The 16,554-nt window shown below is 38.3% G+C and overlaps 1 long non-coding RNA gene across 2 annotated transcripts in view; it reads left to right on the top strand.

Annotated features, from left to right (window-relative positions):
* The window catches only part of LOC140844997 (uncharacterized), a 51,098-nt gene that overhangs the window by 19,756 nt on the left and 14,788 nt on the right, over positions 1-16,554 (top strand). Inside the window, exon 3 of one of the 2 annotated variants that reach the window (XR_012123619.1) lies at positions 12,373-12,516. This is a non-coding gene — a long non-coding RNA (uncharacterized lncRNA). Of the gene's footprint in view, positions 1-12,372; positions 14,887-16,554 lie in introns of those variants that run through there. The other variant, XR_012123618.1, reaches the window with a different exon arrangement.

The raw sequence follows: 16,554 nt of genomic DNA, 5'->3' as shown, positions 1-16,554 counted from the left end.
GTACTTATCTCATTTATTAATGAGGCTTTTATTTTCTGATTAGTTTATTAACATCAGCCTCCCCCACCAGACTGGAATCACCACAGGAGCAAAGAGCATGCTTTACTTTTCACCACTCTATTCTCAGGACCTGGCTAATTGTTCCTTTAGGAATTGATTTAAAAACAAAAAGTAATATATATCTTGTCTTGCACCTCCCTAAAATTCAGAAGAACTTTGGTATACTGAATATCACAAAATCTTCCCCTTAAAGAGTCAAGGTCATCATAATGGAAAACATGGTGTAATGCAGTCAATCTCTAGTCTTCTGAGCATATAGGCATATCAACCACTATGGCAAATAGCCTCAGACTAATTGTCCAGGAAAAAAAAGTGAGACAATTTTGAAGATTTCAAAAAGGAATTTGAATTTTTTTAAGGCTCAGCAGAAGACTGAGAGATTGGTTTTATTACCACTTTCAAATGTAGGAAGCATTTGCTATTTTATAATTGTTATATATTATCACATTATTAGCAATTATTATTTTTATTATTATTATCATTATGGAATACTTATCATGTTCCAGTAGTAAGCAAGAACTTTAAATACATGATCCCATTTAATCTTCACAACACCCCTCTGAGATAGCTAATTGGTGGTATTTTGATGTCACGAATGAGAAAACTCAGGCAGGTTAAGAAAGAACTTAAGAACTGTGGGTACAAGTGGTTGAGATGGTTTCAAACCCTAGGCAATCTGACTTCAGAGTCTTTCTGTTTAATCCTGTAATGAGAAAGGTGATGAGCAATCCTAAGAAGCCAGAAATTTGGCCAAGGAAAACGGATCTTAAATTTGGGAGACCCTTCATTTAGACTCAAGGAAGAGCCATTTAGAAATACACTAGCTTAAGCTGCTTTAAAAAATAAGTGCCATGTCTATTCTAATTAAATTTGAAAACCAGAATGGATAGGCATATAGCAGAGGAAGGTCAATTCATTGTAGGTAAGAGCAGGGAGGGCTTGTATGTTGAGGTTCCTTCCAGCTCTCCAACTCTGAAAGGTTGGTTAATGCTGAGTTATCTTTTGACCTCTACCTTTTCCCTAGTTGAAAGTTTGCCTAATGTAGTCAACTTCATATTATCCCAGGGTAGCTTATCCTGAGAAAATCTTGCTTTATTGAGTTTAGTTGTCACTCTGCTTAATGACTCGCTGTGTTAACAACTTGGCATACACTTTATCCACAGTCAGCACCTACTCAGTTTAAAGACTTGCTTTGTTGACATTACACTGTCTTCATGGAAACACTTTAAAATCGAATCCTAACCAACTCCTAGAGCCACATCCCCACACCCCTGTTCAAAAAAATGTATGAGATCATACATAAAACTAAAGAAGAATTTAAAGAAATTTACATGATTTTCATGAGGATTTTGATGAACTCAAACAACATGAAAAAGATGAAGACTGTGTGACTTGGTAAATTAGATGCAAGAATATATAAGAATAGTGTTAGTAAGACTAAATCATTCTTTAGAATTATCTTGGGGCTTGCTATAAATATTTTAAGGATACTTTGAATTAATAGATTATATTTTTAAACACAAAGATATCCCAGCTTTATGGAACAAATGGTGTATATGCTGGCAGCTGCTGTGTAGAGGAAAGCACACTGGAATTGGGGGCCCTGCATCCCTTCCCTGGACTCTCCATGGAACTGCCCTATTCCAGGGACACTGATGCCCTCTAAGCCCCATGGCAAGGGCAAGTCCCAGTGCCCTCACCATGTGCTAGCTCACACTTGCTTTGAGAGAACACTTGACAGGAGGCCTTAAAACTTTAAAATTATAGTCTGCCTGCATTATCCCTAAAAATAAATAACTTCCCCCGGTCTTCTACTGAATCATTAGAAGAAGATGGAAATAAAGGTTGAATTGTATATCTGTTTGAACTGTAGGCAACTTCTCGCAGGATTGTCTTTGTCTTAGACAACTATAAAAGAAGTTTCACATTAGGGAGTTTAATCTGGTTTGTGGAATTTGAGATTTTCAAAACCTCTTTGCAGCAACCGACCCATGGGTTATGTAATGTTTTAATAAAAGAGAGCACTTGATATATACAACAAGTTGGCAGTTTTGATTGAGTTTGTAAGATAGTGCCAGTGGCTCAAAATGGCTAGTGACTCTCCTGTATCTGGAGATGACTGATAGGACTTCCAGCTCTAGTTTTATAAGGTTTATCACATTTGGAATGATTAGTTCAATGTCTGTCTCATTCCCAAATTCACTGCAGGCTTTGTCTGCCCAACAAGAGAGAATGGTGCCCTAGGAACTGCGTGACGCAAAACTCTGCTCCTCCTTTTCCTCTATTCCCTTCCCCAGACCATAGTCTTTTATGAAACCAAGGGGATTATGATTGTCTTTTCTCTGTTATATTTCCAATATTTAGCAGAATCCTTGTTACAAAGTAAATGCTCAATAAATAAATGAGTGGATAAATTTAAAAAATTAAGTTGTGGTCTGGGTGTGTTTCCTTCTTTCCTGAAGACCCTGGGAAGATCACTTAATCCCTGTGTTCCCAAATCTGACTGTACTTCAGGATCACCTTGGGAGCTTTTAAAAAACAGGGATTGTTCCCCACCCCCAGGCACAGCAAACAGTACTTTACAAAATGCCCATAAATGGTTATGAGGGACTGTAAGGTTTGAAAAGCAAGGATTTAACCTATCTGGCCTCACTTTCCTCATCTGGAAAACAACTGGCAGGCCCTGCCACCTCACAGGATGTCACTAAGGACAAATCTAATGAACTGCAAAGTACTCAAAGGAGGGATGTATTATGACTGTGCCAGGCAGAACAAGAACTGAGAGTGACCAAACAGACCTGCCAGAGAGAACAAACACCATTTTACAACCCGGTGTTTATGGCTCATACATGACTCATCAAATGTCTTAGATTTGAGTAAGACTGTTTTCTGAACAAATCAATTCCTCACTTTTTGCCTATAAATCTACTATATCTCCCTTTTGCTAAACTTGGCTACAAAGTACCTATTTTATATAAAAGGTGTGGGAGGTTATCAGAAAGACAGAGTGGTTTGGGGAAAGACTATTCATTCGTTCCTGGCTTTTTTTTATCCACTCAACTGTTCAGAATTGGTCATTTCTGTCTCATGCAACATGATGCCTCAGACTAATGCTCTGACCCAGCATCAACACAATTGTTGCAGACACCATTAGTGCTCCAGCTTTATTGTTTCTGTGTGCCTATCCCCCAGCTTCTGCACACATAGGTCTAACATAACTCACTGGCATCTTTCTTCAGAGAAAGACCCTAGGGCTACAGGAGCCCCTTAGGCAGGTTGCACTGAAAGCCAGAAAGGGGATGGAGGCACTGATGTCCCACCCCGTTCCCCCAGGGCAGCAGGTGGCCAGCCCCTGACCGATAGAGGAGTATGAAAGCCCAGATCATTTGCCTTGATGCAGAATAAACTATGCAGTGTCATTTATACTCCGGGGCACCAATGGGATTAGTCTGAGAATGAGACCTCACCAGTAATGATACCTTTGCTCAGCTTCTTCCTCTTCCCTATTCTACTTCCCCTACTCCCTTAGCGTTTCTTACTTAAGAACTTCCTTGATAATCATCTGTCCATAAATCTTCAACTCAGGGTCTTTCTCATAATGTCCTCATTGTGCTCAACTACAGGTATAATAATGTAAAAACAACTTTTTATTTGCATTTATCTGATTTCTGATATGGAGTGTGCATCTGTGTATCCGTAATAGTTTAGTCAGTTGATTTCTTCTTTTGTTATCTCAAGTTCTTTGCCCATGCTATTAATTTTGATTATGTGGGGTTTTTTTTTGAGGTGCATACAGGAAGATAAATCTTAAATGGACAGCTCAACAAATCCTTACATATGTACACACCCATGTGACCACCACCTAGATCAAGATACAGAACATTTTCAGCATCCAGAGGCTCCCCAGTATCTCCTCCCTGTCAGCAGTCAACACTCCCAAATAGTCACCATTCTACTTCTAACTTCATAGATAAGTTTAACCTGTTAAATACTTTTTATAAATACAAACATCCTGTATATACTCTTTTGTGTTGGTCTTCTTTTATTTAACATCATGTTTGGAACATTCATCCATATTGCATATATCATTTATTCTTTTTCATTACTGTGTTGTTTTCCATTTATGGATATGTCATTTTATTTACTCATTCTATAGTTGATGGAAATTTGGGTTGTATGCAATTTGGAGCTATTATGAATATAACTTCTATGAAAATTCTTTACATATCTTTTGGCAGACATAAGCACTTATTTCTAAGTGTATATCCAGGACTGGACTTGCCGGGTCATGGGTTATATAATTGACTAACCTTGACTGCTGCAATAGCAAACATTAACTCTGTCATACTCAGGTAAAATTCCCCCCTACTTGGTTGCTTGCCTTTTAAATTTTAGTTATCTTCTTTCTTTCCCCCAAGTTTTATTGTAGGATAATTTTCATACATAAAATTCCCCACTTTAAGTGTAAATTTTTAAGAATTTTGGCTAGGATTATAGTCATGTAACCACCACTGCAATCAAAATAGAGAACATTTCCATCACCTTAATTATCTTCTATTCTAATATAGAAATGTTTACATTTTGATGCAATCATATATGACTTATCTCCCATTATTTCTTGATTTTTAAAATACCTAACCTGTTAATTCTTCTAGATGAACTCTAGAATTACAAAGTGTCAGAACAAGTGCTATTGCCTTCTTACCTAGAAATACAAACATGTAATAAATTTAGTCTTAGCTCTTGAGAGCAGCATAGGAATCCCAGTCACTTATTTGGCTGGGTGACGTGAAGGAAGCCACTAGCCTCTCTGATACCAGTTTGTTCTACTGTAACATGATTATGATCGTGGTGCCTGTGCAGTGAGATTGTTGTAAGAAGTGGTGAGAATAACTAATATATAGCAAGGACTTGCTTCTTGCCAGTGAGGATTTCCAGCATTTTATTCATTGTGACTCAGTTAAATCTTACAACAATCCCCTGAGGTATGAATTGCCCTGTGCTGATTTTATAGGTAGAGAAACTGAAACAGAGAGAAGTAAACTGAGTCAGGCTCAAGAGCTGTGTGCTGGCTATTGCAATGTTTATCTGCCTTATAGATAAGGAGGCAAACAGGGAGAGGCAAGGCACAGTACCTAGCAGAAAGAACACAGAAGTGCTGACTTTCATTATTATTATTCATCATTTTTATACACTCAATGAAGTCATATAATTGTCTTCATATAGGTCATGCACATTTCTTGTTCAGGTTGCTCATAAATATTTTATGCCCTTTCATACTACTGTGCCTGAGATGCCTCTTTTTCCATTACGTTTTCTCACTGGTTATTGTGGAATGTAGTGGAAGCTATTGACTCCTTTATACTGTGCAGCTGAAAGAACCTTGTGCCATCTAAAATACCCCTCCAAAAAGTAACTTTAATTATATACAGTGCTCTTTTAATATCAAGTGAAGTTAGTAGATAGGTAATGAGGAAAAAATGGAGATTAGAAATAAAAATTTAGATTCTTTCTCCCTTAGTTAAAGACAAAAAGGAGGGAAAAGTAGAAAGAAATATTACATTTCTCTGAGAATAGTACACAAAAGCACATTAATCCCCTCCCCAAAAGAGCCACTTTAGTCTCAAGCTCCTTTTTTTTTTAATTTTTTTATTTTGGTATCATTCATCTACAATTACATGAAGAACATTATGTTTACTAGGCTCTCCCCTTCACCAAGTCCCCCCCATATACCCCTTCACTCAAGCTCCTTTTTAATATGATACTTTAAAATGATATTTACGATTTAAATTGACTAAGTATCTTTTCCATTTTTATTGAGATATAACTAACATAGAGCACTGTGTAAGTTTAAGGTATACAGCATAATGATAGTAAAATTGTTTAATGTCTTCTCACCACTTGGAGAATTCTGAAATGAGAAAACACTTCTTCCTACCTAGATGTTGCTATCTTTTATTGTTCTTGTTAATCTGATCAGGAAAAAAAAATCGACTTTTGAAAAATTGATTTCTCTTAACATGTATAACCAAACATTGTACTTGGGGTTGGGTAAAAATTTCTTCTTGGCCAAAATATTCAAAGATCTTGACCTTTGTATAGTAGAAATATTTAAAAGTGACTTTGTCAGCTCTCTTGAGAACATTTTAGTGCCAGTGGAGGTATGCCTGTGTCGAAGTAACATAGTGACTGATCTGCTGTCATTAGGAAGCCAATGGGAAAAGGCGCTGTAGTCAAAGAACAAGTAGAATAACTCAAGGAGAGTCTACTAAAGGGCTGTTTGCCAAAGGTGTGGTCAGATAGTGGGGCTACAAGGGATGGTGCAGTATGCTAGGGCCAATAATAGTGAAACTGTTGCCACTCCAGACCAGACGGGAAAGGGGAAAGGAGCTGTGATGGAAAGGTAGAGAGCCTGTAGCTAAGCCACATTATGAGGATTCCAAAAGAGCAGGCCTACCTCAGTCCAATAATAAGCCAAATGTGCACTGAAAAAGGCCCATTTACAGCACTAGAAAAGATGGGCGTTCCCTATAGCCACTCAATACATGTTTCTTGAAATTAATTTTACTAAAAATAACAAAATTAGCTAATATATTAGTCAGAAATTTGGGTTTATGAATGACAAAGACCTATGTCAAATTGGCTTGTACAAAGAAAGAGAGTTTATTTGATCACAGTTGGGAAAGTCGAAGTCAGGAGTGCAAGTAGCTTCATATGTAGCCAGGGGCTCAAATAATTATAAATCTCTCAGTATGAACAAGCATGAGAACCCCAGCACCGTCAGGCTCCTTATTTATTTCTCCCAAGAGGAGCTGTGATCTGGGTCTGCAGGTACACTGGTGCAGAGGGGACAAGTGAAGGCTAAAATCCAGCAGAAAACTCAGGTCATCAAACCATGAGCCATGGCCTGGGGAACTGAGAAAAGGATCTGGTGTGTGGACAGAGTTCAGCTCTTCCAGTGCCCTTTATTTTGCCTGATCAGCTCATCTGTCTTCCATTCTGCACTCCCTCCTTGTGCTAAGCAGTCTGCCAGGGAGAACAAAGTCTAAAGATACCAGCCATGCCAGCACCTGGCTGTAAATTAAACTAACTAATGAGTAGAGTGTTAGAGAGTGTTTTGGGCAGCAATCCAAAGCCATGAGCTCAGTCAGCTTCACAGTAATAAAACCATTTCATCTCCATTCACCCAACCTCTCCATTTACCTCTTAATTTCTTCTGGATTTAGGCAAAAAGGAGTATTATGTTTTGGACCCTAAAGACCCCAACAACAGTGTTACCTGGGTATTTTCTCTTTCCATCTCAACAATGCTTCCCCCTCTATGCTTCATTCTCAGGCAGATTTTCCTCATTTTTGAGCAAAGACAACAAAACAAGCTCAAGGTGAACATTGATCTTGCTGGTCACAATTCCTGTGAAAAGAGAAATAATAACTCTAGCAGATAGCATGAGGGAAGTTTTCATTGGCTCAGCATGGGTCAACTGTCTATCCCTGAACAGGACAGAAGCACCCAGACTGGCCAGAGCTAGATAATTTGACTACTCCAGTTGCTGGGGAATGGGTCAGTCTCGCCTGGGCTACATGGGGTAAGAATGGAGGGAGGGACGACCCTCACATGCAGATTGAGCAGAGAGTAACCGGTTTAGTCTCAGTAGATTGCTAAGGACTTTAAAATGCTTAACATTTTTTTTTTATTATTACTGGTTGATAACTTTAGCTATACGCTGAAACCACCTAAGGAGCACACACAACCCCAGACCAATTAAATTAGTCTCTGGGGGCTGGGACCCTGGTTTAACCTTTTTACAGAAACCAAGGTGCTGCTGAAATGCAGTCAGGATTGACAAACATATATGTAGAGCATTATTTCTTAGTCTGGGGCCAATTAAGGATGGCATTGATCTTGTTCTATAGCTACCTTTAACTCGTTATTCAGAATAGAGAGACTCTGGGTAGCGGGAGATTCTGGAAAGACGGGATGAACAGTGACATGGCTTTTAAAGCTTTCTACAGGAAAGCAGACAGAGCGACCAAATAGGAACACCAAAAACCCAGGAGGAATGTATACAACTAAACTAGGCCACAGACCACAAAATTAAAGCAAGTGACAGCAAAAGGATGTCTATGCATCTGGATGCACAGGAGAAGCACCTGGATGTCTGAAGGAGGTGAGACAAGGAGCTCTGCAGACAGTGCTCCCTGCCGGGGCGGCGCCCCACCCAGGGCAGACACTCCTGGGACTGCAATCAAACTGAGCAGAACAGGGCCAATAGAAAAGGAAGGAAAGAGAGAGTCCCAAGGCAGGGGAGAACAACAGAGCTGGAAATTTTCACAAAATAGGCAACTGCAGAATATGGAAGGTGAAACACTAAACTAAAAAAATTATGAACTTAGGCAGCAAAATTTATGAAATTTTACACTTCCACTCCATATGTTTGTTATTATTTAACACTTTTTTCAGTAAGTATATATTGCTGGAACAGCAAGCATGTATTTTTAAACATATGTATGTTTTAATACAACATATATATAATATATATAAATAATTCAAATATATATTATGAAATGCATAATATATAAATTAAATATTAATTTATATATATATATTACATATGAAGTAATATTTGAAAACTGGTACTCTAAAATATGGGTGCCTGAACTAGCTAGTATATCCCAAAGGCAGTGCAGGTAAGACTCACTTTGACATCACCAAAGTGAAACGCTATAGATCTGGTTAACCCAAACCAGGAAATCAAGAAGGAAAGAGGGACCTTCCAAAAAGACTATGAAAACAGGCCATTGGTCTCATAACCTTCCACTACCGATTGGTATTGTTTAAACGTAATGAAGACAGTAATAGTAACTATATGAATGAATGAGTATAAAACATGAATGATTATAGAGTGCAAAAAAACTTTTAATTAGTTTTTTGAACGAACCTTAAAAGTCAAGAAAGCATTTCAAGAAAATGAAAAAAAACTAGAATGCAAATTATTTAGAACCTGGAAGTGGAGAGCACAGTAGTGTTGGACTAAACTCAGTTTCATTAATTAGAGTTGCTTGAATAGTACTTCTACAATAAAGGCTCATTCTTTCCTCTGTTGTGACAAACATATGAGGTACTTCATAAGCATATAAAATTTCTCGCCATTTTCCACGTAGTAGCCAATATTCTAGCTTCTTCTCACCTCAAAACAACATATTTGAATGTGAGAGATTCTTAACTCCCCTTTATTTATAAAACTAGGGAAAATCTTGGAAAACTTCAGTACAACTATTTTCAATAACTACATAGTGTTTAGTGGAATAGACCTGTTTGACTGGTTATCCAACCATTTCCTCAGTCCATATCCCCAGGCAAGTTACTTTACATCTCCAAACCTCATGTTCTCCATCTGTAAAATGGGTGTAATCATTGTGTACATGCTGCTGATAATGAAATGAAATAATGAATGTAGAGCATTTAGCACAATGCCAAAATGTTGACTAATAATAATAATAACTTACCAATAACAATCTCAGTGTGGATAGCAATACACTAGTATGAAGAGGAAAAATTAATCTAGTCTACATTTCATCCTTAATTTAACTCTTTAAATGTTTCTCTCATTCAGTACTCAGGTAAATAAATCATTTATTATTCATTTAAAAAAATTGTGAGTACCTATTGTGTATAAGGCACACACACATTTAATAGTCATTAGATAGGAACGGTAGTATTAGGTTTTCTACCATTTTATTTAGGTTTTATTTCCTTCAGGGCACTCCTCAAATGAAAGGCTGTTTAAAACCAACTGGAGGGGTGGGGGCCTGTACAGAGAGCTCTTCTTCTGCCTCTGAGCCTCGGCAGGACAGGGGCAGGCTTCTGGAGGACTGGGCAGAGAGACGACAGGTGTGGGGCTTGGAGCAGCTCTCTGAACCCAAGGAAAGAGGTGTGTGGAATCACAGACACCAGCCGATTGCAGAAAAGCCCTGAGTTCTTCTTAACACTTGAGTTCTGAGTTGTCAGGTCCCAGGAACTTGGGCAACAAGCCACCCTCAGTTTCAGTCCCTGGCATCAGAGCAGTACAACAACCAGCTGGCTTCCTGTACGTGATTGCAAATGACTTGTTGTGAGTGATTTCTCACCGAGGTGATTAAATCAACTAGTGGACTTAGTGTCTGTGTAGACAAAGACTTAGAACCTGTTTTATGTGGTGGAATTTTCATGTCTACTCTCTTTCCAGTCATTTTTGTCTACAAGCTGTTGGCCATGAGAATTATTTACATTTTAATTATGAGTGCTCAACCCCCAGTGAGAGGGAAGTCAAGCAGCTTATTTACTTCCTACTGGCAGGCTTCTGAGGAAACAGCTTAGCCAAGCTTGCTGAGGCATTGAACCAAAATAAAGTCACTTGCAGAAGAGCAGCACCACGTCCTTGTTGGCCAGTTCTGCTTCTCCTCCTCTGAGGCTTCTCATGAGGACCAAAGCAGAAATGAACTGGTCTGTGTGGCAGTCAAAATATGGCACCATTTTTTCCCCTCCCATTTCTCTGGATGATGCTAACTTCTAACATGCCTATTTGCATGTATATACAGAATTCATTTGTTCAGCATAGCTAGGGAATGAGTTTGTTCTGTGTGCCTTTTCAAATAAGGTTATCCCTTTAATCATTTAACCTTTTCCTTGTTTATGAAGAAATATTTTTAAATATTAATCAGCCTCATCCCCCTACTAAAACAGAAAGCAAACTTCCCTTCATGACACATGGCCATCATTACGGATTAGTCATTGAGATGCACTCTGATACTCACAAGAGCTATGGAGGAGAGAGAACTTGCTTTCCCCAACATTAAATAATCCCGCGTGCTACATCCTGAGTTTCTGCTTCTGCCTTTGTCTCTTCCTTCGTGTTCAGCTGCCTGTCTCTAACAGCCCCTTTCATCACTTGTAATGTGTGATTTTTAATCTGCCATGAATTGGGAAATCAGATAAGCCTGTTTCCTAGAACTACATGCCTGACATAATGTTCCAGCATCAGAGTGCATAAATTTCAGTGCATACTTGGCTATTAGTTAGGATGTTTTGGGCTGAAAATAATTTAAAATCATGAACAAGGCAATTTATTGTCTCATAGAGCAAAGAGGCTCCAAGGAGGATGGAGTCCAGGCATGATATTTCCAGCCTTGTTTTACTCCTGGGTAAGTCTACCGGCTTTGCCTTCTTCCACACTTGGCTTTATCCTCCAGCTGGTGGCAATATGGCCGCAGTGGTTCCATAGGTACATCCTAACACAATAATGTTCCAAGGAAGGAAAGAGAACATCTCCTTCTGTGTCTCTTTTGGGAGAAGGAAACTTTTGCCCAGGCCCCTGAGCAGACTTCCTCCTCAGAGCCCAGAATTGCCATTTTTAAACCAACCACTGACTAGGGGGGATATAATCCTCATGACTGACTTGGACTGATTAGCATTTCCAAATTCAATTCTCTTAGGGGGAAAAAAGGCAAAAGTAGATATTAGGAAGGAAACTGACACTGTACTCTAGAAACAGAAATTATTTACTTTTGATTTTTTTTACACAATTTTTTGTAGATTTGTGACTGTGTCTATAATTAGTTCAGATTTGGAACAGATCACTTTTAGAAAAGTGAGGTATTATTTCAAAATGAAATGGTAAACAGAAATATTTAGTGAAAAACTAACATTGGGACAATGTAGGTGGAGAGTACTCACCAGTACAGACAAAGCTTGGTGGTTGCTTCTCTGTAAATATTATTGTGCTTGAATGATTCTACCTCAAGTAAAATGACTACACTGTTTATTACAAGGAAATGTTCAGAAGAAGGTGCTGTTGAGAGGGAGGAGCTGCAGAGGTGCCCATGGCCTTTCATAAAGGCCAGATACCCTCCAAATGACCACAGGTAAATGCATTGACAGGAAGACCCCAGAAACCAGTATTTTCTTCTTGGAGCACATTAGGAAGGAATCTTAAGACCTAGACCACTCTTTAGGGTATAAGCAGTCACAGATAAATTAGGCAGCTTTTGCTTTTTTCTTGCAGCTCTGGATAGCATTATGTGGGGAGCACAAATGATATTTCTTCAGTTAGCATAAGAATATAGATGCAGGACTATTCTTCTACATCATGTAATGGATCTCTCATTTCATGGAGTTTAGCTCCCCTTGGAATTGGTCCCCAACTCTTCTCCTCACCCCCAAGTGTGATTGATGTTCCTTCTCTTTGCTTCCTTAGCACTCTGTTCACGTTTCCAACATCATACCACACTGGATTATAATCTTGGGTTTTTGTTTACCTTTTCTCCTAAATTCCAGGTATCTTGACAAAGGAACCAGGTTCTACTACTTTTATATCCACAGAGTCCCAGCACTTAATGAGTATCTGTCCGAAGGATGGCCGAATACATGAAGAGAGAAACTACGGAGCAAAGCAATCAGTGATTTGTTCCAACCCACTCAGTAAGTTAGTTGCAGAGTTAGGATGGAGCCCTGGAATCTGGGGCTATTTTTTAATCCATAAATCTGCTATGTCTACATAGATGGGGTTTTGTTGGGGATTTTGATTTTCAATAAATGCTCTAAAATTATTCTAGGTCAGGTAGAATGTGGTTATTCTAGAGGCAGAGGGACACTGAAATCACAGCATAATAATGTACAGGATTTTAGGAACAGTGAATTTTAGGAATAGTTCAGAAAGACTTCTTATGATAAAGAAAAAGACTCCAAGTTCTTTTATCCAAAGCACCTTGGACTACTAACCATTTAGGAGACCGAGCCCTAAGCCTGTTCTAACCTCACCACCTTCCCAGGGTGTACAAAAGACAAGATGCTGTGAAGGTGGCAATAACACCCAATAGAAGCTTCCATCATTCATTTTCTCTTTGTAACAATTTCCCTGGAAATTTTATCTTGAAGGATAAAGGTTTTTTTAATTAAAAAATTTCAGTGTGAGAGGTCCTAGCCACAGCAATTAGACAAAACAAAGAAATATAAGGAATCCAGACTGCTAAAGAATAAGTTAAACTGTCATTATTTGCAGATGACATTATACTGTACATAAAAATCTCTAAAGACTCCACTCCAAACTACTAGAACTAATATTGGAATTCAGCAAAGTATGCAGGATACAAAATTAATACACATAAATCTGTGGCTTTCCTATACACTAACAATGAACTAATAGAAAGAGAAATCAGGAAAACAATTCCATTCACAGTTGCATCAGAAAGAATAAAATATCTAGGAATAAACCTAACCAAGGAAGTGAAAGACCTATACCCTGAAAACTATAAGACACTCTTAAGAGAAATTAAAGAAGATACTAACAAATGGAAACTCATCCCATGCTCCTGGCTAGGAAGAATTAATATTGTCAAAATGGCCATCCTGCCCAAAGCAATATACAGATTCAATGCAATCCCTATCAAATTACCAACAGCATTCTTCAATGAACTGGAACAAATAGTTCAAAAATTCATATGGAAACACCAAAGACCCTGAATAGCCAAAGCAAACCTGAAAAGGAAGAATAAAGTGGGGAGGATCTCACTCCCCAACTTCAAGCTCTACTACAAAGCCACAGTAATCAAGACAATTTGGTACTGGCACAAGAACAGAGCCACAGACCAGTGGAACAGAATAGAGACTCCAGTCATTAACCCAAACATATACGGTCAATTAATATATGATAAAGGAGCCATGGACATACAATGGGGAAATGAAAGTCTCTTCAACAGTTGGTGCTGGCAAAACTGGACAGCTGCATGTAAGAGAATGAAACTGGATCCCTCTCTAACCCCATACAAAAAAGTAAATTCGAAATGGATCAAAGACCTGAATGTAAGTCATGAAACCATAAAACTCTTAGAAAAAAACATAGGCAAAAATCTCTTGGACATAAACATAAGCAACTTTTTCATGAACATATCTCCCCAGGCAAGAGAAACAAAAGCAAAAATGAACAAGTGGGACTACATCAAGCTGAAAAGTTTCTGTACAGCAAAGGATACCATCAATAGAACAAAAAGGTATCCTACAGTATGGGAGAATATATTCATAAATGACAAATCCGATAAAGGACTGACATCCAAAATATATAAAGAGCTCACATGCCTCACCAAACAAAAAGCAAATAAGCCAATTAAAAAATGGGCAGAGGAGCTGAACAGACAGTTCTCCAAAGAAGAAATTCAGATGGCCAACAGACACATGAAAAGATGCTCCATATTGCTAGTCATCAAAGAAATGCAAATCAAAACCACAATGAGATATCACCTCACACCAGTAAGGATTGCCACCATCCAAAAGACAAACAACAACAAATGTTGGCGAGGTTGTGGAGAAAGGGGAACCCTCCTACACTGCGGGTGGGAATGTAAATTAGTTCAACCATTGTGAAAAGCAGTATGGAGGTTCCTCAAAATGCTCAAAATAGACATACCATTGACCCAGGAATTCCACTTCTAGGAATTTACCCTAAGAATGCAGCGCCCCAGTTTGAAAAAGACAAATGTACCCCTATGTTTATCGCAGCACTGTTTACAATAGCCAAGAAATGGAAGCAACCTAAGTGTCCATCAGTAGATGAATGGATAAAGAAGATGTGGTACATATACACGATGGAAATTATTCAGACATAAGAAGAAAACAAATCCTACCATTTGCAACAACGTGGTTGGAGCTAGAGGGTATTATGCTCAGTGAAATAATCCAGGCGGAGAAAGACAAGTACCAAATGATTTCACTCATACGTGGAGTATAAGAAACAAAGAAAACTGAAGGAACAAAACAGCAGCAGAATCACAGAACCCAAGAATGGACTAACAGTTACCAAAGGTAAAGGGACTGGGGAGGATGGGTGGGAAGGGAGGGATGAGGGTGGGGAAGAAGAAAGGGGGCATTACAATTAGCATGTATAATATGGGGTGTGGGCACGGGGAGGGCTGTCCATCTTACTATGCTGATGGACAGTGACTGTAAGGGGGTTTGTGGAGGGGACTTGGTGAAGGGGGGAGTCTAGTAAACATAATGTTCTTCATGTTATTGTAGATTAAGGATACCAAAAAAAAAAAAACATTGGCAGGCACAGGCTCAACACAGGCACTCTGCAGGACAATAATACCTAGAGGGTATTATGTTAAGTGAAATAAATCAGACAGAGAAAGACAAATACCATATGATTTAAGTTACATGTGGAATCTAAAAAATAAAACAAATGAGCAACAAACAAAAAAAAAATTTCAGTGTCACTTCAGGTTTAGTGAGATCATAGCACACTCTTTTCTTGCAGTAGAACCAGGCAGCAAGGCATAGTCTCTGCAGCCAGAGCAGCCCCCAAAGCTCGTGGGCTACCTGGTCACCTAGAATAATGAGAGGGGAGAAGGGCTGATTCTTGTTGCAGTTGCCATTTAACCAGAATTCTACCTATCTGTTAGAGCACTTATTCTCTACCAGAGTGCAGAGTTATAACTCTTGCTTGTCCCCCCACCTCAAATTAGAGTGACCCATTATATCGAATGGTCAGCATATTCCAGAAGGTAGACTGAACTGGCTCCAGGACTGAGGAAAGCATCCTTTTTACTGCATCTTTCAGGACCCTGGTGAATTATCAGCCCATCAAGCCCCAACTGGAAATGCCAGAATGTTTGAAATTTCACAAACTGTAGGAGATAATTTGACCGAAAACAATTTGGCTAAATGAAATTTCATTAAATATAATTTGAACAAATATAAAGTACTCATAGGTATTTAGTTTAAAAGTAATTTGGTCAGTATAGAAATTCATAAAATAATACTTTCATGAATATGAGTAACACAATGACTGCTTCTTTCAGCGTTGGTAATTTTGGTATATATACCATGAGGTGACTTTGTAGCTATCTGTGCAACTTACACATTTTTTTCCGATTGTTATAATTTGTGCCCTTTTTTTAACCAATTATTTATGTTCTTTGGTTCTTAAAATATTGAAAAGTTGGAACAAAGGGTTCAACAATGGAACAGTGTAAATGGCCAACAAAATAGGTTGTTTAAAATGACTAAATACCCATTAATAGGGTAATTCATTAAAACAGAATTTTCATATATTTTCTTGCATGCTTTAATTTATTCTTTAAGTTCTTTTGTTAGTTTTTCTTGGTATGAAAGCGATGTTACTCAACACACACACAAAAATTAGAAAATACAGTCTTGCAGAAAGATACCTTATGAATCCTTATAAATAAACCTGTCGAGTTGAAACTTTGAAACATCTAGTTAATTCCTTTCAGGAAACATACAGCCTCACACACCTAGCCCTTAAAAATAGGATCATGCTATAATAAAAATGTTTAATGACCTTTAATGTAATATGGATAAGCAGGCCACAAACTGTTGAACCTCTAGGTAATTTTAACTAATATTCTATTGTCCAAAAACAAACCAGGAGTTATTTTAAGTTCCAATAGTAGGGAAAATATACATGTGGGCACAAATGCTTAAAGCTACCTAAAGGGTTTT

This window comes from Manis javanica, chromosome 12, assembly GCF_040802235.1.
Source record: "Manis javanica isolate MJ-LG chromosome 12, MJ_LKY, whole genome shotgun sequence".
Classification (NCBI taxonomy): Eukaryota; Metazoa; Chordata; class Mammalia; order Pholidota; family Manidae; genus Manis; species Manis javanica.
The sequence above is the reverse complement of the archived record's forward strand: the minus strand, read 5'-3'. Positions and strand labels throughout refer to the sequence as shown.